Raw genomic sequence first — 27,033 nt, 5'->3', positions numbered from 1 at the left:
TCCTTGGGCAACCCCAACTCATAGGCTACTTTACCAACCCTTCTTATTATCTCATAAGGACCAACATACCTAGGACTTAATTTCCCCTTCTTACTAAAATGAACCACACCTTTCATTGGAGAAACTTTCAAATAAACCCAATCACTCACTTTGAATTCAAGATCCCGTCTCCTCACATTGGCATAAGACTTTTGACGACTTTGGGCTGTTTTCAACCTCTCCCTAATCATCCTTACCTTCTCAAGAGCATCCATGACCAGATCCGGACCCAACAAGGCCACCTCTCCAACTTCAAACCACCCAACCGGTGACCTACACCGTCTACCATAAAGTGCCTCAAAAGGAGCCATACCAATACTAGAATGATAACTATTGTTGTATGCAAATTCAATCAAAGGAAGATGATCATCCCAACTACCTTTCAACTCCAATACACAAGCTCTGAGCATATCCTCCAAGGTTTGAATTGTTCTTTCGGCTTGGCCATCCGTTTGAGGTGGAAGGCCGTGCTAAGCTTTACCTTTGTACCAAGACCCCTTTGGAATGACTTCCAAAAGTGAGAAGTGAATTGGGCACCACGATCCGAGATGATAGACAAAGGAATCCCATGCAACCTTACCAATTCATGAATGTACAACTTGGCATACTTTTCAGCCCCGAAAGTAGTTTTAACCGGTAGGAAATGAGCCGACTTTGTCATCCGATCAACCACCACCCAAACCGAATCAAAGCCTCTTCTAGCCTTGGGTAAGCCCACTACAAAATCAATGTTGATTTCTTCCCACTTCCAAGTAGGTATCTCAATGTCTTGAGTTAGGCCACCCGGCCTTTGAAGTTCGGCCTTGACTTGTTGACAACTATGGCAACCCGAAACAAATTTTGCAATGTCCTTCTTCATACCGCCCCACCAATACACATCCCTCAAGTCTCTATACCTCTTTGTTGACCCCGGATGAATAGAATAAAAAGAATTATGAGCCTCATCAAGGATTCATTCCCTCACACCATCCACACAAGGAACACATAATCTACCTTGGTACCTAAGGGCACCATCTCCCCCTTGGGAGAAAACCTCCACCTTACCACTACTCACCGAAGCCTTTAATTCTACCAAAGAAGGATCAAGATCTTGCTTGACTATCACCTCATCAACCAAGGAAGACCTTGAACCATCAACAACAACTATTCCTCCACTATCCACCCCTTCTAACCTAACTCCCAATTTGGCCAACCGATGGACCTCCTTAGCCAACTCTTTACTACCTTCCTCCACATGAGCCAAGCTACCCATGGACACTCTACTTAATGCATCCGCCACCACATTAGCTTTCCCCGGATGATAGTGAACACTCATATCATAATCCTTAAGGAATTCTAACCACCTCCTTTGTCTCAAGTTAAGATCTTTTTGCGTGAACACATATTGGAGATTCTTATGGTCGGTGAAGATATCAACATGCACCCCATACAAATAATGACGCCAAATCTTTAAAGAAAAAACCACGGCGGCCAATTCAAGATCATGGGTTGGGTAATTTTTTTCATGAACCTTAAGTTACCTAGAAGCATAGGCTATAACCTTACCACTTTGCATCAACACACAACCCAAACCAATGCGGGAAGCATCACAATAAACAACAAAACCTTGTAACCCATCCGGAAGTGACAAAATAGGAGCGGACACAAGCCTTTCTTTCAAAGTTTGGAAGCTTTCCTCATACTCATCCGACCACACAAATTTAGCCTTCTTTTGAGTCAACTTAGTCATAGGAGAAGCTAGAGAAGAAAACCCTTCCACAAATCTCCTATAATAACCCGCTAAACCCAAGAAACTCCTTATATCCGACGGGGTCAAAGGTCTAGGCCAATTCCTAATAACATTGGTCTTCTTAGGATCCACCTTAATACCATCCCCCGACACCACATGGCCTAGGAAAGCAACTTCCTTCAACCAAAACTCACACTTTTCATATTTAGCGTACAACTTCTCTTCCCTCAATCTTTGGAGTACAACCCTCAAGTGACCCTTGTGCTCTTCCTCACCCCGAGAATAGATCAAGATGTCATCTATAAACACCACCACAAAAGAATCAAGGTAGGGTTTGAAAACCCTATTCATCAAATCCATAAAGAGAGCCGGAGCATTAGTCAACCCGAAAGACATCACCACAAACTCATAGTGCCCATACTTAGTACGAAAGGCCGTCTTGAGAATATCACACTCCCTCACCTTCACTTGATGATACCCTGACTGAAGATCAATCTTAGAGAAGTGACTAGCCCCATGCAATTGGTCAAATAAATCGTCAATCCTTGGAAGAGGATACCTATTCTTGACGGTGACCCTATTAAGTTGTCGATAATCAATACACATTCTAAGAGACCCATCTTTCTTCTTCACAAACAAAATTGGAGCACCCCAGGGAGAATGACTAGGTCTAATAAACCCCTTCTCTAACAAATCTTTTAATTGCTCTTTCAACCCTTTCAACTCCGCTGGGGCCATACGGTAAGGGAGGATAGAAATAGGTTGAGTATCGGGAAGGAAGTCTATACCAAGATCTATCTCCCTTTCGGGAGGGACACCGGGAAGGTCTTCTGGGAAGACATCTAGAAACTCATTAACAACCGGAATAGACTCAATAGAAGGGACTTTAGACTCCACATCATTGACTCTCACAAAATGGTACAAGCACCCTTTGGAAATCAACCTATGGGCTTTAATGCAAGAAATGAATTTTCCCTTCACCACAACATCCCGGCTCTCCCACTCAAGGACGGGTTCATTAGGAAATCGGAACTTGACTTTACGAGTCCTACAATCAATAGAAGCATAATATGCATGCAACCAATCCATCCCAAGAATAACATCAAAATCCACCATGTTCAACTCAACAAGATCACAAGGTAACAACTTATTTAATATGCAAACCGGACAATTTCTATACACTTTTCTAGCAACAATAGAGACACCAATGGGAGTGGATACTTCATATGACTCATGCAACAATTCCGACTCGACATGAAGTTTTCTAGCAACTAAGGGGGTAACAAAGGAAAGGGTGGCACCCGGATCAATCAAAGTATAAACATCAAGATCAAAGATTTGCAACATACCGGTCACCACATCCGGAGTCTCATTAACACCTTGTCTACCATGCAAAGCATAAAATCGATTGTCCCTTAGGGCACCACTTTGAGAAGCACCTCTACCCAAAGGAGTAGTGTTAGCACTTCGGACCTTGTTGGGGATCTTGGGACATTCAAACCTCTTATGACCCACTTCTCCACATTCGAAGCAAGAACCCGAACCCTTCATGCAAGGACCACCATGCTTCCTCCCACACTTAGGGCATACATCCATAGAACCCATTTCACCTCCCCCTTGAGGTCTAGGAACATTGATAGCAAATCCCCGGTTGACATGAGGGTTTCCTCGGCATTGATGAAATCTAGCACCCTTAGGGAACCTATTCTCCAATCGGGCCCTCTTGGCCTCGTGCCCCCTTCACTTCCTCAATTTCTCCTCCTCCATTTGCTCGGCATAAGTCATCAACCTAGACAAATCCATATCTCCAATGAGTATAGCGGACCGACACTCCTTGCTAACCAAGTCGAATACACCCATCACAAATTTGTTCATCCTCGACCTAGAGTCGGCCACCAAGTGAGGTGCATACTTGGAGAGTTGGACAAATTTGAGGGCATACTCCCTCACACTCATAGCTCCTTGCTTCAAGTTCATGAACTCCACCAACTTTGCCTCCCTAAGCTCAAGAGGGAAGAACCTATTAAGGAAAGCAGGTTTAAACTCCTCCCACAACACCACATAGCCATTACCTTTCTCACCCTTCTATTGATCAAACCAAATTTGAGCAACCCCCTTGAGTTGGTAGGCCGCCAATTCCGCCTTCTCACAAGCACCAACATCCATAATGATCAAGATTTTGCATACCTCATCGATGAACTCTTGCGTGTCCTCATCCACCTTTGAACCATGAAAGACCGGAGGGTTCATCCTCATGAAATCTCTCACCCTTTCCCCCGGGGTGGTAGTTGGAGGAGCTTGGGCTCCTTGTTGCACTTGGTTAGCTACCACTTGTGCAAGCATGGTGAGTGCATCACGGAGCTCACCATTGGTGGGTGGCTCTTCCGGTGATCGGGCCCGTTAGGGGGGAATCACCTTATCGTACTCTAAGCACGACATAGAACATGAAGAAGGGAAACCTTTCCTAAAGCGTTTGTAGCCTCCCATTCATAGTCGTGGCGCGCTTCACAACCATGATTAAGACTCTACTCAACGCGGTGTGTTGGACTCCGAGGATTTAACAACCTAGTGCTCTGATACCAAGCTTGTCACGACCCAAGCCTAGGGCCTAGACTTGACATGGCGAATGAGGAACCCGAAGGAACCCCAAACAAGCCTCTCAAACTTGTCATCACACTTCATCGGTCGCAGAAGTACAATCAACATTAATTATCCGGAAATAGGGACTAAGGGAAAACCATTTCAAAATGCCATCATAGAACAAGAGTCAAGCTCATTTACAAAATACTTGTCCAACGCACACCTCTACATACATAGAAAGGACGGGGGCCATGACATACTACCGGATCCCCTCATAATCAAAATACAATTGCAAGCTAAAGTCTCAAAACATAGGAGTAGGAAACATAACATAGCCCTCAAATCATTGAGGACTCACCAACAAACTCGGATAAGCACCGTACTAGCCACGTGAATGGAGAGAAGGATCAAGAGTAGCTCCGGTCTCTACATGGTGACATCATGTAGGCAAAATATGCGTTAGTACTTGGAATGTACTAAGTATGCGGGGTGCAACACAACAATAGACAAGGACACAATCGAAATACAAGAAATAGTTTCATAGGCATTATGAATAACAATATGAGGATGCATGATCAAAGTGAAGTCAAAACATGTTTAAGTAAATCTATACTAATAGTAAATATCATATGTGTATGCATGATCCAATCAATCTATAACCCCAACTTAGGATGTGGGATGCCGTTCACACCCGGGCACCCTGGTGGCAAGGTATAAACCCCTCACATGGTTGATGTTGCTCACACCCCAAGCATCCTAGGTGGTGAGATATAAACCTCTCACATGGTTGATGTTGGTCACACCCCAAGCATCCTAGGTGGTGAGATATAAACCTCTCACATGGTTGTCCGGTTCTTTTCCCCCGGACCGGGCATGGTCATGCAACACTTTATATAGGAATTTCCCATTAGGCTCTAATGCAATCTCACGTATGGAATGAACATATACACAAGCTTAGTTTGTCATCAACACATCTCTGGATTGCCATACATCTCATAACTCAAGCTTTAAAGCATCGATTCATCAATTCTCCATAGTTGGACATTTTGTCAAACACCTTGAAGGCATGTAATGGAATCAAAGAGCATGGAAAATAGGGTAATAATTATGCAGCCAAACCAGTGAACAACCTACAACAACACCTTTTAACACCCACAATACCACATGAAAATCTCCACATCCATTCCAAATTTAGTTTCAAGTTCTAGAGTCACAACATGCTCAAAACAATCACTTTTCATGTTTAAAATTTAATGTGCAGGAAATTATTACAAAGAACAAGACTAATTTATGAATCTTAACTTAAACCATGAATTAGTGAGTAGAATAGAGTCTAGGAACTATGGGTGGAAGGACCCATGAGTTCAACACCACATACCTTGAGTTCTTATGAAGGTCTTGAGAGTGTCTTCAATGGAAGCTTGGAACTTGGAGCAAGAATCTCTTCAATCTTGAGGAAGGTTTTGGATTAGGGTTCTTGAGAGAACTTGAGAGAAAATGTGTCTAAGTATGGGAGAGGTGTTTTGGGAAATGTTTTAGAGATGGGAACTGAACTAATGGTATATAGGAAATAACATATGCCCTTTGGAAAAATGGTCCAACACTTAGAAAAAAAAATGAGGAGGGTGAACAGTAAAAACGCTCAATGGAAATTGCATTTCCTGCCGGACAAATTTTACGAAAATGGGCATAACTTCTTCGTCTGAACTCCAAATGAAGTGAAACGAAGTGCGTTAGGTAGCTAACTCCAAGGGCTTTCCATGGATATGTTATGGGCCACCCAATTATTTGTGTTCTAGGAGATATGACCCTCCAAAGTAGACCCTCGAAAAAGGCTTCACTTGAAAATTTCGGATTTGATACGGTTGCTCTAAAATTTGGGTTAGACCCATTTCCCACTCAATTTGACCCCCTAAACAAGAATATGAAGTTGTATTTTCGAAAAATGAAACGGATTTTTTTTTATATAGCTAAACATGTTTCCGGTAACTTCCAAAGCACATTTTTAAGAACCTTTTGGGTCATCTCAGATATGATATCCCAATATCCTCATATCTTTCCTTCTACTCCTACTCTAGCTTGAGGTAATAAGTTCCTCATGGTTTTTTTTTTGTTTGGGAGTCATGTGTCTTAAATGCTTCCATGGTTTCCTTACTATGCATGATTTATGAAAAGTTTAAATTTTGAGAAAATGAGTCAATTTGAATGATTTCTACTTGTTTATGTGTATATGAGTATGAATTGCATATAAACTACATGATATTATGTTTTGAGGATGTTTTTAGCTTGGACTTAATGTTCCCTCCTTGGATGTTATCTTGGAGTTGATGTTTCCTCCTCAGGTATGTGTACTGCATGCATGATGGGCTGTTAGATTTAGTTCCACCCCTCTTATGATGTTTTAATTAGGTCCTAACTTGGAGTTGATAGTTCATCCTTGGTTATATGATTGTAGATGAAGTTGAATTGATGGTTGGGTTGTTAGTTCCTCCCCTGCTCTTTTCTTACTAGCTTGAATCTCATTCGAGGACGAATGATTCCAAGGGGGAGATATTGTAATACCCCAAATCCAAAAGAGGGTAATACAACATTTTTCAGAAGTTGTAGAATCCAACCAACGGAGGCCACACACAGCCTGTAGATGGCACCAAGGATCGTAGGTGTGGTCCGTGGATGGCACCCAAAAAGGGCTTCACAAGGTTGGAACCACGGCCGAAACCAACAGACCATTGGTGGGACCATGGTCCGTGGTCGAGGGTCCATTGTCCAGACCCCCCAAACACATGTTCCTGACCACAAATGACGATCGGGCAGGACGACCGTCATCCTATCCACGGTCCGTCGATCGTGGTCGTGAGTTGTGGTCTGACAGTTAAGTTTAGAGGTAGTTGGGTCTTTTACTAATTTCTTTAATATTTCTCTCTAGAAAGCTTGAAGAAGAAGGATTCAACCTAGGGTTCCAAGTCAAGTCTCAATTCCTGCATTAAAGATTAGCAATTGGCTTTATGGTATGATAGTTTTCATTCATGGATTCCTTCCATTCATGGAGGTCCCAAATCCTCCAATTTTCAATGTTAGAAATCCCCAATTGAGTAGTTTTCTTCAATTGCCATGGGTTCTCTTCATTATTGATTTGAATGATTAAATTATGAACTCTTATGCATGAATTGATGAAATAATATGATTTTATGATGATTTCCCCATGAACCCATGCCATGTTGTTTTCAAGTTATGCTCATATAATGTGGGATTTTGATTATGAAGGAAGAGTTTTATTAAATTAAGCATGTCTTGATAGAATTACATGAATTTATGATGAAATCCATATCTAACTCATGTGTTCTAAATGTTGATGATTGAACGTGGGTTTTGTACCTTGAAAGGTAAATTATTGAATTATGTATGTTTTGATGAAATCTATGCAAATGTTTTAAGAATGCTTTGAGAGTAAGTATCAATGATGATGTTATTGTTGTGTTGTTGAAAGGATTTTTCTCATATACACAAGAAAGCATTATGTGAGTTTTTCTCACATAATAAGGAATCTAAGGTTGAAAGGTCTTCTCACCTAATTGAATCAATGATTAAGAGCTATCCTAATGAAATCTAACTTAGATTGGTTATTGAATGATACCTCTCCATGGATAATGACCTAGCTTGGATTGGAAAGATGATGTTCCCTTCCATGGATAATAAGAAAAAGTAAGAAATGACTATTCCACGAGATTTATGCTTATCACCGAGAGGATATTGAGATGGAAGCACTCCCATTAGTAGATATCGGGTTTCTAGAAGCAATCTTCTTATTCGTTACCTATGTGACCCCATAGGATGATTGTCTAGATAGACATTAGCTAGTGGATCCACCTAAGCTAGAAGTTCATGGTCATTACTTTGGCAAGTAGGACAACCCTTTTTGGTGTGGGAGACACCGGGGGATCATGTTATAGCTCACATTGTCTCTATATCGGTTAATGTTTATTCCATCATTATATAATGAACTAAAGTTACTTCAAGAAGTATCTCATATGTGTTCAAAGGTTTCAAATGATGTTAGCTTGCATTGACCATGTTTTATAACTTATGTTTCTAACCCTTTTATATCATGTTTTAGCTTGGTCAATTGCATGTCATGAAATGTCCTATTTTAGCATGATTTAAAAAATTTATGCATAGCTATCATACTTGGAAATTTTTTTGTACTAACACATACTCATGCCTACATTTCAACAAATAAAGGGTCCGACGGTCAGGTTTCTCAGTTTTTTGGTTAGTGGTTGTATGCGAGGTTCCCGAGCTTTGCTAAGTCATCATGCTTCGAGGACGTATTCTCATCATTCTTAGTTTCTTTCTTTTTTTCAGCTTTGGACATGATGTATGGGCTAGGCCAAATTTCATTCTAATGTATTATATGGCTATTGAGATAGAGACTTTTAGACTTCCATTTTACTTTTATAAAACTATTGAACTTGAACGATTGTCTTTACTTTCTTTGTTCTATTTCTTATGTTATGAATGTTAAGCAGCTTGTATGGGGTCTCTCGGGGTCCTATACGCCATGTTACATCTAAGGGGTACCCCTGGGTCGTACACGAGGCTTCTAAGGGCTCATGGGAGGGGAGGCCATCCTAGCCAACCACTGCCTAAGCCCCCACAAGAACCACCACGAGCCGTGGTGTCCTTCATGGCCCTTGACGGTCTCCATGATGGGTGCCTTGGCTCAGTGGAGGGCTGGTGATGTCACAACCCAGACCATCATGACTGGCACCCACACTAACCCTCCGGTGGGAGAACTATTTAAACTAATTAGCTAACCAACATAATCAACATACTAAACCATTTAAAGTTACGAAAGTCAATATTCCAAAACTCTAAAAATGAACCAACAGTCTAAAGGAAAATTGGTACAATCCCAAACTAAACATAAGACTAACTAAAGTACTAGTCTATGTCTGAAATGTGGACCTAGACAGATAAGAGAACTTATGGCAACCCAAAAAAACTAGTTCACCCTTGAATTTGAATTGATCACTGATCTTCTAAGTGAGGTCTGTCAATAGCTGCTTGAAGATGCCTAAGACTTAACACAGAAAGAGCAAGTGCAGTATCAGTACACAACCACAGTGTACTGGTAGGATCACGCTGCTATCCCACTAAGTGCAACATATATAAGTCATCACAGCATAATAATAACATGCATACACCGAACATATACCATATCATCATCATTTACTAATAATGTACAATTTCACATTTCTTAAGATACGCATTTATGTCAAGTCAATGGTTCTCTCATGGAACCCAAACTCAAATTATTACCATACTGGAACGTGGTACCCGATTCAATGATTATGCCGAAACGTGGCAACTGATGCCTTAATTATGCCGGAACGTGGAAACCGATCTAAGTTAGTGTGTCGGATCGCAACACCCAATCCATTCAACAAGCCACAATCACAATCACAAGTATATTCTCATAATCGTACAATCAAGTCATAACTCATGGCAATTATTCATATATCTCATTTACAACTAGTGTGATCAATAATACAACATTCGCATACATACACTTATTATAATGAAGCAAGAACGAACATACATCACACAACATGAAATCACAACCACCACCTACCTCAAAACAAGCTTGAATTCCCTAAGAAACTTGATTCTTCCATTTCCGGATTCGTTCCGTTTGTTCTTGGTCTACAAACAATTAATTTAACACGGGAATCAATAATCAATAGCTAATTACCCTAATTACTAACAATTCTATCAACCCAAGATCATAATCATGATCCCAATGTCCAAACTAGGGCTTTTCCCACCATAATTCCTAGATCAAAACCCTCCCTCATTGATAATTACCCATTAGATTACATTCTACGGATCAAAAAACAGATTCGAGGAAAGAAAATCTTGCCCTTAGCATCAAGAATGGTGGAAAACGATCAAGAAAACCCCTGGGTTCGTTCCATAGCTCTCAAGTTCAAAAGTTGCAAAATAAAGTTGTTTTGGGGTTTATTTTCGACTTAAATCGCGACTGTCCTGCTATGGAGGCCCCAACCTGGTGGGAATAATTCCTCCACAGCGGCTTGCACAGAACCAGTGAGCAAAATTAATAATTGGAAGACTCCATTTCACAATACACTTTCAACTAACGACACATAGAAACTACCTATTCATATTAAGATCAATTTCGGGTGTTGTACTCGCCCGAATTCAATTCTGTAACGTCGTACGGTTTCCTTTACGACTTATTTATCTACTCATTTGATCAAATTCATAATTAGATCACCCAATTTCTATCGGATTCCTTAGACCTCATAGACTTGGATTTCGTCCAAATCTGGACTAGGTTGGGAAATCTCAAGTGATTTCAAAAAAGTTTCTCGGCCCAAAAAATTTCCCCGTTGGATTTTCTATAACGACAGAACCCGGTCATTACAATCGATACCAATTTACCCATCACTCATCTCCGAGTGAAAAACTTAGGAAAATAGGCTAAAGAAGGAATGGAGTAGTACCTGAATCGACGAACAATTGGGGATACTTGTCTCGTATGTCGATCTTGAATTGACAAGTAGCTTTCTCGACTGGACGATGCTTTCATTGAACTTTCACGGACTTAATCTCCTTAGTCCTCAGCTTCTGGACATCACGATCGAGAATTGCAATCAGTTTCTCCTTATATTCGAGGTCTTTGTCTAACACAATTGAGTCCCACTTAATGATATAATCTCTGTCACCATGATATGTCTTCAACATGGACATATGAAATACCGAATGAACTCCTGATAGGTTAGGAGGTAAAGCCAATCTATAAGCCACTAGACCTATACATTCAAGAACCTCAAAGGGACCAATGTATCGCGGAATTAGCTTACCTTTCTTGCCAAATCTCATCACCCCTTTCATGGGTGATACCTTAAGAAAAACATTCTCACCAGTATGAAATGTCATGTCTCTTACCTTATGGTCTGTATACCTCTTCTGTCTACTCTGGGCCGCTAGAAGATTAGCTTGAATACTCCTCACCTTATCTTGAGAATCCTTCACTAAATTAACCTCCAATGGTTTCACATCTCCAGCCTCGAACCAATCTATGGGTGATCTACATCCCCTCCCATATAATTCCTCAAACGATGCCATATCAATGCTGGAGTGATAACAATTATTATAAGAGAACTCACACAAAGGTAAGAACTTATCCCTATGCCCTCCAAAATCAATCACACATGCCCTCAACATGTCTTCTAATACTTGAATAGTCCTCTTTGACTGTCCGTCCATCTGTGATTGGAAAGCGGTACTAAAAGTGAGTTGTGTGCCCAATTCATCATGTAACTTCCTCCAAAACTTAGATGTGAATTGGGTACAACGGTTTGAGATGATAGAAAGGGGCACCCCATGCAACCTCACTATCTCTTTCACATAAAGCTTATCCAAGTGTTCAGCATTATAATCTATTCTAACCGGAATAAAATGGGTTGATTTAGTCAATCTATCAACCACTACCCAAATAGAATCAAACTTCCCTAAAGTTTTGGGAAGACCAACCACAAAATCCATGGCTATCCTCTCCAACTTTCATTCTGAAATTGGCATTCTTTGAAGCAAACCTGCAAGCCTTTGATGCTCATATTTTACTTGTTGCCAATTTTGACACTTAGCCACAAACTCCGCTATATCCTTCTTCATACCCGGCCACCAATAAATTCGCTTCAAATCTCGGACATCTTGGTCACACCCAGATGAATGGAATATCGCGAATCATGAGATTCTATCAACAATTTCATCATCTCGAAGAACACAAATTCTTCCTTTAAAACTGAGCACACCTTGCGCATCGAGAGTGGTCTCTTGTACCTTACCAATCACAGTCTTATTCTTGAGTTCATTTAAATTTTCATCCTTGAATTGCTTGGCCTTGATCTCTTCCATAAATGTGGCCCTTACTTCAATGCTATCTAACACCCCACCTTTTTCTGAGATATCCAATTGCATGAATTTAGACTCCAAGATCTGAATCTCGTTAGCCAAAGGTCGCTTAGTGACACTCAAGCAAGCTAGACTACCCATACTCACCGCTTTTCGACTCAAAGCGTCTGACACTACATTAGCCTTACCCAGATAGTATTGAATGGTGACATCATAATCTGTAAGTAACTCCATCCACCTTCGTTGTCTCAAATTCAGATCCTTTAAAATGAACACATGTTGCAAACTACGATGATCAGTAAACACTTCACAATTAACCCTATAGAGGTCATGCCGCCAGATCTTAAGAGAGAACACTACCACTGCTAACTCCAAATCATGTGTCGCATTATTCCTCTCATATACCTTCAATTGACGCGATCCATAAGCTATAACAGTCTTATCCTACATCAACATAGCACCTAAACCAGAATATGAAGCATCTCAATAAACAATAAAATCCTTACCTTCAACCGTTAATTCTAGAATAGGTGCGATAGTCAAGAGAGTCTTGAGCTTTTGGAAGCTCTCCTCACATTTTTCAGTCCATTTGAAGGGTATCTCCTTTTTGGTCAAATCAGTCAAGTGAGTGGCAATAGAAGCAAAGTTCTTCACAAATCGACAATAGTATCGAGCGAGCCCCACAAAACTCCTAACTTCCGTCACATAGCTAGGCCGAACCCAATTCTTAACCGCCTCAATCTTTTGGGGATCTACCATTACCCCTTCTTTTGAAACTACATGTCCCAAAAATGCAACAGAAGTCAACCAAAAGTCACACTTAGAAAATTTAGCATACAACCTTTTTTCCCCAAGAACACCCAGAATAATACGAAGATGATCGGCATGCTCTTCCTCATTTTTCGAATAGGCCAAAATATCATCAATAAAGACTGACAAATGAATCAAGAAATGGCTTGAACACACCATTCATTCAACTCATGAATGCTGCAGGTGTATTAGTCAAACCAAAAGACATAACTAGAAACTTATAGTGCCCATAGCGGGTTCTGAACGATGTCTTGGGCACATCCTCCGGCCTAATTTTCAACTGATGGTAGCCAGACCTTAGATCAATCTTGGAGAAAACAGATGCACCTTGCAATTGGTAAAATAGATCATCTATTCGAGGGAAAGGGTACTTGTTTCAAATAGTGATCCTCTTCAATTGTCGGTAATCTATACACTTTCTCATACTACCATTTTTTTTCTTAATAAACAAAACTAGAGAACCCCATGGAGAAGCACTAGGATGAATAAATCTTTTATCAAAAAGCTCTTGGATTTGAGCCTTAAGCTCTCTTAATTCCGTCGGAGCCATTCGATATGGAGGGATAGAAATGGGGCGGGTACCAGGTTCTAAATCAATGCAGAAATCTATATCCCTATCCGAAGGCATACCAGGAAAATCAGTAAGAAACACTTCTCTAAATTCTGACACCACAGGAATAGACTCAATAGATGGAGACTCAACCTAAAAATTCTGTATATGAGCCAAATAAGCCAGACAACCCTGCCCTACCAGTTTCCTAGCCCAAATGGAGGATATGTTCTTAGCTTGCTTAAGCTTGTACACCCCTTCCCACTCTAACTTTTCCCTTCCTGGAATTTCTAGAGTTACAGACTTAGTGTTACAATTACGCACCACATAATAGGGGGACAACCAAGTCATGCCTAAGATTATATCAAAGTCAGTCATATCCAAAATCACCAAATCAGCCCAAGTCTGAAAACCTATAAACAAAATAGGACAAGCACGATAGACATGGGTGACTATGATAGACTTTCCAACTAGGGTAGAAACATGGATGGGGGCATCAAGTATATCACAAATCATAGCAAATGTTGCGGAAAATTGCACGGACACATAAGAATAATTAGAACCCGGATCAAATAACACATTAGCCATCCGATCACAGACAAGAATAGTACCTGTGATTACTGCGTCGGACACATCTGCCTCATTCTTTACCAAAAAAGCATAACACTGAACCCTATCATCATGACGGGAGACTTCTCTGCCTAGTTGCACTATTCCTCTGCCTGCATTACCATTTCCCTTACCTCCGCAGCCTCATTGATTTCCTCCTCACCCACCTTGTGGACGCCCTCGATTATTATTACCATTTCCTGCGGGTACCACTACTCTAGTCTGCTGCTGCGCGGAAATCGTCATACGTGGGTGTTGACAATATCTCATTATATGCCCAGGTTCTACACAATTATAGCAAGTACGATCAAAAGATGGCATGATGCCCGTCAAAGACACTACTCCCTGGCTATCCTGAATCAAATTATTAGGTGGATTTCCCGAGTAATTACATGTAGAGGCGAGCATAGCGGACTGAATTGGCCTGGCTGCAAGTGTTGGCCTCCCTAAACCTCTGGAATAAGATTCCTAAGTGTTGCCTGAATTTTTGGCTTTCTTAGCCAATGCCTTTGCCTGACCGTCTCGCCTCACCCATTTCAATTTCTTAACAAAGTTTGTTACCTCAATACAGCTCCTCCCTGCAAAGGTCATATGAACAGATAATACATGCAACTCAGAATTTAGTCCCTTAATAAATACACGGATCCTCTCTTCCTCAGTAGTCACCAATTGAGTAGCATATCTTGACAAGGCATGGAACTTGGCGTCATAAGCAGCCACGGGCATACCACCTTGCTCCAAGGCCATGAACTCATCCTTCTTGCGATCTCTCAAAGTCCTAGGCACATATTTCTCCAGAAACAGAGCATGAAATTGGGTCCAAGTAAGTGGAGGTAAAGCTGAAGATCTGCATTCCATATAAGCTCTCCACCACTGCTTAGCCTCGCCTTAAAGTCTAAAAGTCACGAACTCAACCTCGTGCTGATGGAGAATTCCCAACTTATGAAGCTTCTCTTAGCAATCTAGGATTAACTAATATGCATCCTCACTCTTAGAACCATGGAACACATGTTGTTTCAACTTCAAAAACTTGGTCAACATCTCATGTTCATTACCAGTCATAACAGGACCCAATAAAGGACGGAAGAAAGCATCATTACCTACATTCCCTCCTACCTTGGGGACAGTGATAGCATTAGGAGGATTGGAGGGAGCTTGAGTTGCTTGAACAGAGGGAAGCACTCCAGGACCAACCAACCCTTTCAAGAATGACATGATTTGTTGAGCTAACACAGGGTCTATGGGAGGAATACATGTTGTCTCAGCCTGCACCTCTTCCTCTTGTCCAACCTCTTCAATAATTTCAACCTCGATATTCTCTTCTACCTCTTCATGATGCGCAAGAGGGGCCTTATTTCTGGGATAATTATCAACTGGTGCTCCATCCCTAGTAGGCGCCACTCTTCCTAGATCTATACCCCTAGATCTTCCTCTACCCCTGCCTCGAATGCGACCTCTCACTGCAGATTCCTCAGCTGGAGCATTGACGGGAGCTATGGGCCTGACGTCGTTGAATCTAGTGTTAACCATCTGCGGAAAAAAGAGTGAAGGAGGCTAGATACCAATTTGAATCGAGAGATTTTCTAAAGTCCTATAGCCTCTCAAAAAAAAGTACAGACGTCTCCGTACCATTCCACAAGACTCTACTAGACTCATTTCGGTACATCAAGATCAACAAACCTAGTCTCTGATACCAACTTTTTCACGACCCAGACCATCATGATTGGCACCCACACTAACCCTCCGGTGGGAGAACCATTTATACTAATTAGCTAACCAACTTAATCAACATACTAAAGCACTTAAATTTACGAAAGCAAGTTTAAATCACTAAATACTGAAGTTTCCATAAACTTCCAAAAGATCTAACAACGAATTGCGGTAATTAATGCCTAAAACCTGAAAGTCAATGTTCCAAAACTCTGACAATGAACCAACAGTCTAAAGGAAAATGGGTAAACCCCAAACTAAATATAAGACTAACTAAAGTACTAGTCTAAGTCTGAAATGTGGACCTAGACAGAAAAGAGAACTCATGGCTACCCGGAAGAACTGGCTCACCCTTGAATTCGAATCGATCACTGATCTTCTAAGCGAGGCCTTTCAATAGCTGCCTGAAGTTGCCCTGTACTCAACAAAGAGAGAGCAAGTGCAGTATTAGTACACAACCATAATTTACTGGTAGGATCATGCGGCTATCCCACTAAGTGCAACATATATAAGTCATCACAATGTAATAATAACATGCATACACTGAACATATACCATATCATCATCATTTATGAATAACGTACAATTTCACATTTTTTAAGATACACATTTATGTCAAGTCAATGGTTCTCTCATGGAACCGAAACCCAAACTGTTAGCATACCAGAACGTGGTACCCAATCCAATGTTTATGCCGAAACGTGGCAACCGATCACATAATTATGATGGAACGTGGAAACCGATCTAAGTTAGTGTGTCAGAACGCAACACCCGATCCATTCAATAAGCCACAATCACAATCACAAGTATATTCTCATAAGCATACAATCAAGTAATCATTCATGGCATTCATCATTCATCTATCTCATTTACAACTAGTGTGATCAATAATGCAACATTCGCATACATACACGTAGTATAATGAAGCAAGAATGAACATATTTCACATAACATGAAATCACAACCATCACATACCTCGAAACAAGATTGAATTCCCTAAGAAACTTGATTCTTCCCTTTTCGGATTCGTTCCACTTGTTGTTGGTCTAGAAACAATTAATTTAACACGTGAATCAATAAACAATAGCTAATTACCTGAATTACTAGCAATTCTATCAACCCTAGATCATACCCATGATCCCAATGTCCAAATTAGAGCTTTTCCCACCATAATTACTGGATCAAAACCCTCCCCCATTGATAATTACCCATTAGACTACATTCTACGGATCAAAAAATGGATTCGGGGAGTGAAAATCTTACCTTCAGCCTCAAGAATGATGGAAAACAGTCAAGAAAACCGTTGGGTTCGTTTCTTAGCTCTCAAGTTTGAGAGTTGCAGAATAAAGACGTTTTGGGGTTTATTTCCAACTTAAATCACGACTGTCCCACTAAGGTGGCGCCCAGCCCTCCACAGCGGCCCCGCCCTAGCCGGAATAATTCTGTCACAGCGGCTTGCACGGAACCAGTAAGCAAAATTAATAATTCCAAGACCCTCTTTCACAACACACCTTCAACCAACGACACTCATAAACTACCTATTCACACTAAGTTCAATTTCGGGAGTTCTACTCACCCGAATTTAATTTTGTAACGTCATACGGGTTCCTTAATGACTTATCTATCTACTCGTGTGATCAAATTCATAATTAGATCACCCAATTTCTACCAAATTTCCCTATACCTCATAGACTGCGATTTTGTCCAAATCTGGACTAGGTTGGGAAATCTCAAGTGATTTCAAAAAAAAATTCAGCCCAAAATGTTTCCCCGTTAGATTTTCTATAACGACGGAACCCGGTCGTTACACGTGACCTCCCACTTGACTCTATTTGCTAGGTTTCTTGATTTCGAGGTTTTTCAAGGTAGCACCCTCAACTAAATGATTCCTCCAAAGTACTTTCACAGAAGTAACTTCTTTATTCCTCAACTTCCGCACTTGACAAACCTGAATTTCAATCAAAATATCATCATTAGAAAGACTCTATTTCACACCAACACATTCCAATGGTACAACTGAAGTCAGATTACCAATACACTTCTTTAACAATCAAACATGGAACATCGGATGCACCGTATAAAACCTTAGAATTTGGAAAGTCAAGTTGGAAAGGAAAAGTGTAGAAAATTTGTTGAGGCAATAACTACGAGTCTTGTCGATGGACCATAGGAAGTTCTATGAGACATAGAAGGGAAGTCGTAGAGTTGAGTTAAGTTTTTGAAAAAATTAAGTTTCTGATGTTTGACCTACGAGTAGCCAAGACAAGCCCTAGGAAATCGGACGGGACGTAGATGGCTTCCATAGAAAGGATACAGACTTAGTGAATTTTTGGACTTGAACTTGGGGTCTATGGACTTGAACTTTGGGTCTAAGGACTGTATATCTGGAGACAAAATATGTGTATGTACGTGTATCGGATATGGAATCTGTTATAAAATTATTAATTAGTGAAACAATATGTAATTATTTTGAACTATAGGAAGAATTAGTAAATATGGAAGGAATTTTTGTGTAATTAAGTAGATTTCCATTAGTTTTAAAATATAATTTTCAACAATTTTTAGGGTATTTTAGTAAGAGAACAACTAATCAATATTTTCTTCAAATACATCAAATGCTTATTATCAGTTCCATCACCTCTATCAAATCTTGTAAATGATTTATTTATAAAATTTAATATCATACCTGAACTTATATGTTACTAAGTTAAAATTAGTTGGTCTAAATGGGTCTTTCGTATTATTTTGAACTTGAATGATCATATAAAAGTTGGTCTACATTTTGTCCTGCCTGATTGATCTTTCACTAGCAAGAATTAAGAACTTTTTATAAATAAATATTTACATTAGTAAATTCTTTTAAATATAAAAACACAATATAACACTCTGTATATGATAGGTGATGTGGGAAAATCAATTAATTTCTTGGCTTTTATATAAATTTTTATAGTTTGGTGGTGTTGACAATTTTTATCTGTACCATCTTTATAAAAAATATATTTATTTTTTTAAAAAAAAAAGTAACATAAGTCAAAAAATTTATAATTGAAAATACCTAAGCTAGATAAGAATTTTTGCATAAAACTTATTTGACTCCTACATTAGGATTGGCACTTTATGATGAAATAAAGATAGGATAGATTTAATTCAAATTAAAATGATTCATATTTGTGCATGAAAGTTTTGACTTGTTTAATCCTTCAAGTGTAGATTTTTCTCATATAGAAAAGGTATATTAATGAATAGAAAAAATGTGTAGACTAGATACCATTCTAAGAAAATCTCATTGAGAACTATATTTAAGAATTTATTATTATTCTATTTCTATCTTCGAGGGAGATTGGGAGAAACTCTTGATTCAACAATAATTAGAAGGAAAATATTATTATTAATTACCTAATAAGTATAACAAAAATATAATGTATCATATAAGATGGAATAAAGATAGTCCTTAATTTACTTTAATAAAAAAATTATTTGTGCATGAAATTTTTGACTTGTTTTTTAATCTTTTAAGCAAAGATTTTTCTCTTATAAAATAGGTATATTAATTAAGAGAAATATTTTTATAGAATAGATACAATCCCGAGAAATAATATCTAGAACTACATTTTAGGATTAGTATTTATATTTTTCTATTAGTATCTTTGAGGCAAATTAGAAGAAAAATATTAATTTAATTACCTAATGAATATAAGTGGGAAAAAAAGGTAAGTTTGTTGAAATTTTAGTAACAAAATTAATATATACGACATGAAGTTAATTGATTGGTTTATGTTCAAGGTACTTGTCCTGCTATAAATAAAGGTGAATACTTTCATATATTTTCAAGTGAATATTTCACTAAGAGAAAAAGGAAACTTTATTTGCAATAAACATCATGCCAATCAAATGGTAACGATTTTAAATTTACTAGAAACATAACTTTATTTATATATTTTGATGTGTATGTTTATGTGTTTAATTTATTAATTTGTTTGTTGTTAGAATTTTGTACTGGATGCCAAATGCAGGCACAACAATCAACACTCAAATACTGACAGAAGTATTTCACTGTGCTGAGAGCATTAGTGGTGTTAAAGATGGAACATGGAAAATACTCATAGATTTTATAAGCCTATACTCAAAGGTATTCCACTACACCATATGTCTGTAAACACAACATAAAGGATAGATCTTTGCTCTCCTCTCGATTCGTTGTAAAGTTGACTTTTTAAAAGTACTTTTCCGTTCATGTAAGAGATTTGATAGTGGGGTGATTTTTTTTATTAATAGAACAAGAAAATGCATCGGAGTTTCCCCAAAACTATTTGGGGATTTCACTTCAAGAACAACCCAACAAGTATTTTATGCTAATTAGAGGGCAACGATTGATCGTCGAAGCAGAGTCATCTATTCAGATGATAATGGAGACCTTGCAGTCTTAGAAAATAAGGGTTTCACTTAATTTTTGAAGTTTATATTAGTGAGATTTGCTAATGACTATTGTTCTTACTATGGGATGATGATTAATTGATATAGTACTATCCACAATTTTGACTTTGTAAATTGAAGAGTCCATAAGTGATAGTATCTGCATGTATTGTGCTTCAATATTTTAAGAAAATTAAAGAACATCTCCACATTAATATTACTATTACCTTATAAAAATGTGAAGATTGAAGAACTTCTAGATGATAACATACTAAATATTAGTTCATCTAATTGTCAATCAGTCATAAAATATGGCTTCAATTCTTATAGAATTGTGTCATCCAGTTGGACTTTTCCTACCAACAACTCATTCATTGAACTGATCAAGAATTTTCTTACAATAACAAAAACATTATATATTGTTGGTAAAAATCGTATGTTCTCTATGGTGATTTGTAGATGATAATTTTGATACTTACCACTATTTGCACTTCTTTGGTTTGTATTTCAGAATTCGAGAAAAGAACTAACAGAGCACTACTTCGTAATACTCATTTAAATATTTGTCCCATATAGGGATTTCAGTCTCGACTTGGTGACTTCAGGCTAGGAGTGGGAAAATTTGTTCCAATAAACTCTAAGAACTCGAGGGAAATAATTCTGGAGGTATGAATTACTTTTAGATATTATTCTCAGTTGAATTCTTGTTATGTTGCTAAGACTTTTTTAAAACATTGATATATTATGATCTTTTATGCTTTTTATGTTGAATGAATAGAAATTCATTTATTTCGCTTCACCTAAAAAAATATAATTACATCTTTTGTCATTTTTAATGCTAAAAGATTCTCACATAAACATATGTTTACTTGAGACACTGATGTGACTAGATGAAGTACATTGATTCCTACTTATTTTCACCTTAAAAGAAGTAGAGATGAAAAAGACGAAGGTATGATGGGATGGATAAGAATTAAGTCAATATTTGTAGATATTTGTGGGCAATTCGATTGACAGGTCCAATAGATTCATAGCCTCTCGAGCACAACCCTCATTCATCCAAGGATTGGTGAGTAAGGATCCATATAGAGTTTTATGAAATATCTTAGAACGTATTATAACTTTCTAGTACTTTTCTCCACATTGGCATTGCATTGCAATGGTACAACACAAATTCAAACAGTTTCTATTATGAACATGTTGGCCTCACATGATGTTTATTTCTTTTACAGATTGAGTATCTACCGATTTCCTCATGATAAACATCACACTATATTATGGGTGAATTCTTCGACATATGGAAGAAAGTTCTTGGGAAAAGAACATTACTAGGTCATTTTGTGCACATTGAACCAAATGTTGTAGAGTATGGCATGTCTGATCAGTACCCTTCACAACACACAGTTGTACAATATGATAGCATCATAACTCAAATGGTAGCTGATGAGTCTAAAATTTTAGGGCTTTGTTTTCATAGTTTAAGTGTCCTCGATGCCTAATTTATGCTCTAAATTGATGTTAAAGTGTTGATTTATAGCAATGAAGGCTGAGAAACAAGGAAAGGACATTATAGGGCAAAAAGGAGCAAAAAGGCTGAAGAAATTGAAGGAAGGTAATCCTGGTGATCACCAAGACCACTCGGTGAGTGACTCTTTAGCTCGCCTAAAATTCCAGCATGCCAGCCATGGGAAGAACCTACTTGGCGATGGAAATGGACAGTCAGCGGACCGCTGAATGGATAAGCGACTTCGACCCTGATCACCTTAAGTCATAGAACCCTGAGGATAAAGATTCAAGGCAAACCAGTGGTGGAATGAAACAAAGGGCGCGTTGCGGACTTGGTCGGCGGTGCTCAACTTACTTTGCCTAATGGTCATGAAGGTCAAAATTTGGGAAACTATAAATTCAAATTTGAAAAGTAGAAAAGATATCCAAGCATTGTAGAATCTGAGTCGAGTCCCATCCAGTTTTTCTGGATTTTCCATTGTAGAACTTAGAGCTTTTGAGACTTGGTTTTGAGGAATTGCAATTTGATTTTTTGAATTAAGTTGATTTGAAGCAATGTAGAGACTTGGGTACCATTACCCAGTTCATGGCTAACATAATTGGTAATTATTTCTTCCTTTTTATGATGTGTGGCTAAAACCTCAATTCTTGGGGTGTGATCATGTGATTATTGACTTAATTAGCTTATGAGTATTGTTTTTTACTGATTTAAATGCTTAATTGAAGTGGTTTTAATCGATAGATGTGTATTAATCTATGGATTGTAGTTGCAAATGCAATTCTAACTTAGTGTTCTAGGATTGCTTGAGAAAGAGGTTTGAGAGCCAAGGTTTTCGATTCATGATTGTAGTTATTGGTTTGATGTAGGTTCAGCTCTAGAGAGTAAATTCTAAACTCAATTCTACCTATCTAGTTGGGGAGAGTAGATAAATTAAGATTTTGGGCTGTTTTTAGTGTTAAGCTTGTCGAATTTCGAGAGAACTCGCTTGAATCATAATAGTTGTTCGAGTTAGCTATTACATCTCTAGTCTAGCCTACCTACTAAGATTTAGCAATTGTTAGTAAATTCCAATTACCCATATAGCTAAATTAGCCTATAATCAATTACATTCCCGAGAATTCCTCTTTACTTGTTGATATCCTATTTTGGTAATTGTTCTATTTGCAAATTGACAACCAATCCCCCCATCTGACATTCGTTGTCAACCCCTTCAATTTATCAAAATGTAATCAATAATTTCTATTACTATTACCGATTAGACCACATTTATATATTTGTAATTGAATTCAAACTTGTACCCCCTCCTTGTGGGTTCGACCCCAACTCATTTGTTGGGTTTTTTACTAGATTACGATCGTCTACACCTATTATTGCATGAGGTGTAATTGAGAGTTTATCAAAAATGGTGTTGTTGTCGGGGAGTGGTGTTTAGAATTCTTTTATTGAAGTTAATATTAAGATCTTCTTGTGTTGCAGTTGAATCGACTCACTTTGTTTTGTGTTTATTGTTTGTTGTTTTTTAACAGAGGACGAGATAAGTGTGAATAGGAGCAATGGTAGCCAACTTGGCCACCAAGATGATATCAAAAATCTGAATGATGTCAATAACCTAATTAAATTGGGTGGCGTTGGTGTTATACGTTTACCTCCGGCTGTAGGGAATGATGTCTTCCATGTCACTAGCACAATGTTGCAACTCTTGCAAATGAAAGGATTATATGGAGAGCTGGCTCATGAGGATCCCCATGATCATATTCGGAACTTTGTGGACGTATGTGGTCCATTCTCGTTCAAAGGTGTTTAGATCGTCACTCGAGGACGAATGTTCCCAAGGGGGAGATATCGTAACACCATAGAAACTAGTAGGCTAAACTAGAGCTAAATGTGAGGGTTAACATCAAGGAAAAGGGTTAGGGCCAAGGGCAAAGGGGAAAGGGCAGAGGCTGCCCAAGCCTTGCCAAGGAACTGCCCCATGACCATGAGGGCATTCACGACCAGTGGTGGCCACCACGAGTCGTGGTGCCACTCGTGGAGGTGGAGGTAGTAGCCTCCTTTAGGCTTCCCCAAAAGTGGCCCTCCACACAAGCCATGAAATGGCTCGTGGGCCTTGGTCATGCCTTGGTGGTGTGAGCATTGTGAGGAAGTGGCAAGCCACTGCCTCAAGGCCCACGAGAGGGACCACGGCTCATGGATCCCCTCGTGAAGGTGCCTTAGGCTTGTGGGATAAAGGCACAAGATGCCTAACCACTTCCTCAAGACCACGGATGGGACCACGGCTCATGGATGCCCACGTGGTCCTTGGCAACTCACTTAAAGTGAGGGGTGTTTTGGGTATTTCCTTTTTAAGCCCTATAAAAGTGGATTCGTTTTGCCTTATTTTTATACACCTATATAAGTCATTTTAAAGTGAAAATACACCCATTCACTCATTCTTTCTCAAAACCCTAATCAAATCCCAAAGAGTTCATCTTCTCCAAAAATATTCTCTCTCTAAAACTTCAAGGAAGAAGAAGAAGGAAGTTCGGGATAGGGTTTGAAGAAGCAAGGTTCTCTACTCAATTTATTTGGAGATTCATAGCTAAGGTATGGTAGTCCTTCATTCATGGATAATCTTCATCCATGTAGTCCCTTCAAATTCAATTTCAAAACTAGTGATTTCCCCAAAAGTTAGGATTTGACTTCAAACTCATGGGTTCCTTTCAAAAATGTTTCTAATGATTGATTTATGATATATTATGTATGAATTAAGTATTTCCTATGGTTTTGATGTTGAATCCTCCCAATAACCCATGAAACTCCATATTATGATTATGATCTTGTTGTGTGTTATTGAAAGGCTATTCTCAATTACACACCTATGTATGAATATGGCATGTTGTGAAAGGTTTTCTCACAATATTATGATTCTAAGGTTGAAAGGCTATTCTCACTGAATTGAATCTAATGTTATATGTAGACATAGATGGTGAAAGGTCATTCTAACTCATGATCTAATGAGCTATCCTAATGAAAGAGGTTATGACTTCACAAGTACTCTGTGGGATTAATGCTAACCACCGAGTGGATATTGATATGAGATGAAAGCCCTCACGTGAGTTGAGGCCGGGTTTCGAGGAGAAATCTCTTGAGATGGATGCCCTCACGTGAGTTGAGGCCGAGTATCTAGTAATAATCTCCTTATCCCATAAACTACATGCCCACGTAGGATATTTAGCTAATGGATACACTAAGCTAAGATAATGGTTCTACCTTAGGCAAGTAGGACAATCCTTTTTGGTTTGGGAGACACCGGATTCCATGTTATGCTCACGTAGTCTATGTCGGTTAAGGCTTATTCCCACTATGATTGAATATGAATTATGAACTATGGCTACTCAAGAAGTTTTACTTAGTATGGGTGAAATTATGGGATCTTATTCATGCATTGCACAAGTATGCTTTGAGGGTAGTTATGGTACGTCCCTCTTATGTTATGATGGTCTATATAATGATGTATACTTAATTGGGATTGTAGCTTGAAGTCCCTTCCAATACATGTGTGAGTAAAGGTGAATGCTCCCTTGTCTATAAGAAGTAAGTTAAGGATGAGACTTAAAGAATGAGGAGTATGAATGAGGACCTAAAGTGACATGTTTAGCATGGGTAGGATTATGGGATCTTATCCATGCATTGCACAAGCTTGTACCTGAGGTGACTTATGATGTGTTTCTCTTATGTTATGTTAAGATGACTTATGTATGGATTATGTCTATGACTATGTTGTTATCTCTTATACTTATAGTCTATGTCTTATTATGATGTCTCATATGCTTATGACTTGTGTTTTTACACTATCTTCAAAATAATGGTTTAACTTAGCAAATTGCATACATTCAAATAAAATGTCCCTTTTAGCATGTTTTCAAGGTTTTTATGCATGGCTATCATACTTAGTGCATTTTTTGTACTAACCCATATTTTCCTATACTTTTCCCAAGTGTAGGGTCCGGTTCTTAAGGCGATCATCATTTGGTTCAAGCTTGGATTTGACTATTCTCCTAGCTTGTGGTGAGTCCTCATAAGTCGAGGACGGATGTTTCACTTTGAGTTTCATTTCTAGTATTTCTTTTAGGATTATATTGTATGGGTTGTGTCCCTTTTCATTTGAACTATTGTAATAGATGGCTATATTGAGACAAGTCTAGACTTCCGATTGCATTTATAAAAGACTTTGATTGTAAAGAAAAGTTTTAAAATTTCCACATCATTTCTATTTACTTTTTGTTATGATATTCTAAGTGGCTTGTGTTAGGCCTTTTGGAGTCTAGTATGTCATGTTACATCTAGGGTGTACCCCTGAGTCATGACATTTGAACCCAAGGCCAAAAGGAGGTCTATCAAGTGAAACCTTGGCTAACCTAAAAATTGAACCTTGAAAGCGTATCCACGTAGTGCCACGATGTTAAATAAGGCGCTTCTTGTGAGGCAACCCAAGCTTTAATGCATTTATTACCTGTTGTTTCAATAACAGGTGTTGAATGAGCAGGTTGAAAAGTTGAAATTTTGGAAAATGGCAGCTAGGCAAGCCAAAGGTTCAATCGATGACTCGCTAAACAAGTCAGTGAGCCTGACTTGGATCGTTGTTGGAACGACCTAGCTTGCTAGAGGTTCTGTAAAACTTGGTGGGCTAAAGTAACACTAGGTGCATCACCGAGAGGATCGGCGCGTAATTCGTGGTCACTGACTAGAGCGCGAACTGAAGAGTTTTTAAAGGCAACCATTTTAAATTCAAAATCTCTTCATTTTCATACTTTTCAACTTCCATACTCTCGCAACCGCTTATATTTTTGTTTTCATACTATTGTTCTTACTTTTACTTGGGATCATTTGCTCGGGGTGGACTTTTGGATTTCATTACTAGCTAGCTTGACAAATTTTTGGCATCTAAGGTTGCTTTTTCGAACCTCGCTATAAAAATTGGTTATAATCGATGCATTGTCATTTTGTGGTTGTTATCTATGCTTGGTATTGATTTGTGTATCTTCTGGTACTTTGTTTGCCTGCATTTAGTTGAAATCGTGATTATTTGGCCTTAAATAGTAGATTTATGTGTCATTGATTGTTAAAATTATTGGGTTGTGTTGAAATGGTTGTGGCTCTAGTGGGGTG

At 38.7% G+C, this 27,033-nt stretch overlaps 2 pseudogenes; one reads left to right on the top strand and one right to left on the bottom strand.

The window, feature by feature from the left end:
* Nucleotides 1–10,849: 10,849 nt before the first annotated feature.
* Nucleotides 10,850–17,163, bottom strand: LOC125812815 (uncharacterized; annotated as a pseudogene).
* A 2,682-nt stretch (nucleotides 17,164–19,845) lies between these two features.
* On the top strand, nucleotides 19,846–23,689 carry LOC125812814 (mediator of RNA polymerase II transcription subunit 20a-like; annotated as a pseudogene).
* Nucleotides 23,690–27,033: the final 3,344 nt, after the last annotated feature.

The sequence above is a fragment of the Solanum verrucosum genome, unplaced genomic scaffold, assembly GCF_900185275.1.
Source record: "Solanum verrucosum unplaced genomic scaffold, falcon-dt-bn FXZP01000114.1, whole genome shotgun sequence".
Taxonomy (NCBI): Eukaryota; Viridiplantae; Streptophyta; class Magnoliopsida; order Solanales; family Solanaceae; genus Solanum; species Solanum verrucosum.
The sequence above is the reverse complement of the archived record's forward strand: the minus strand, read 5'-3'. Positions and strand labels throughout refer to the sequence as shown.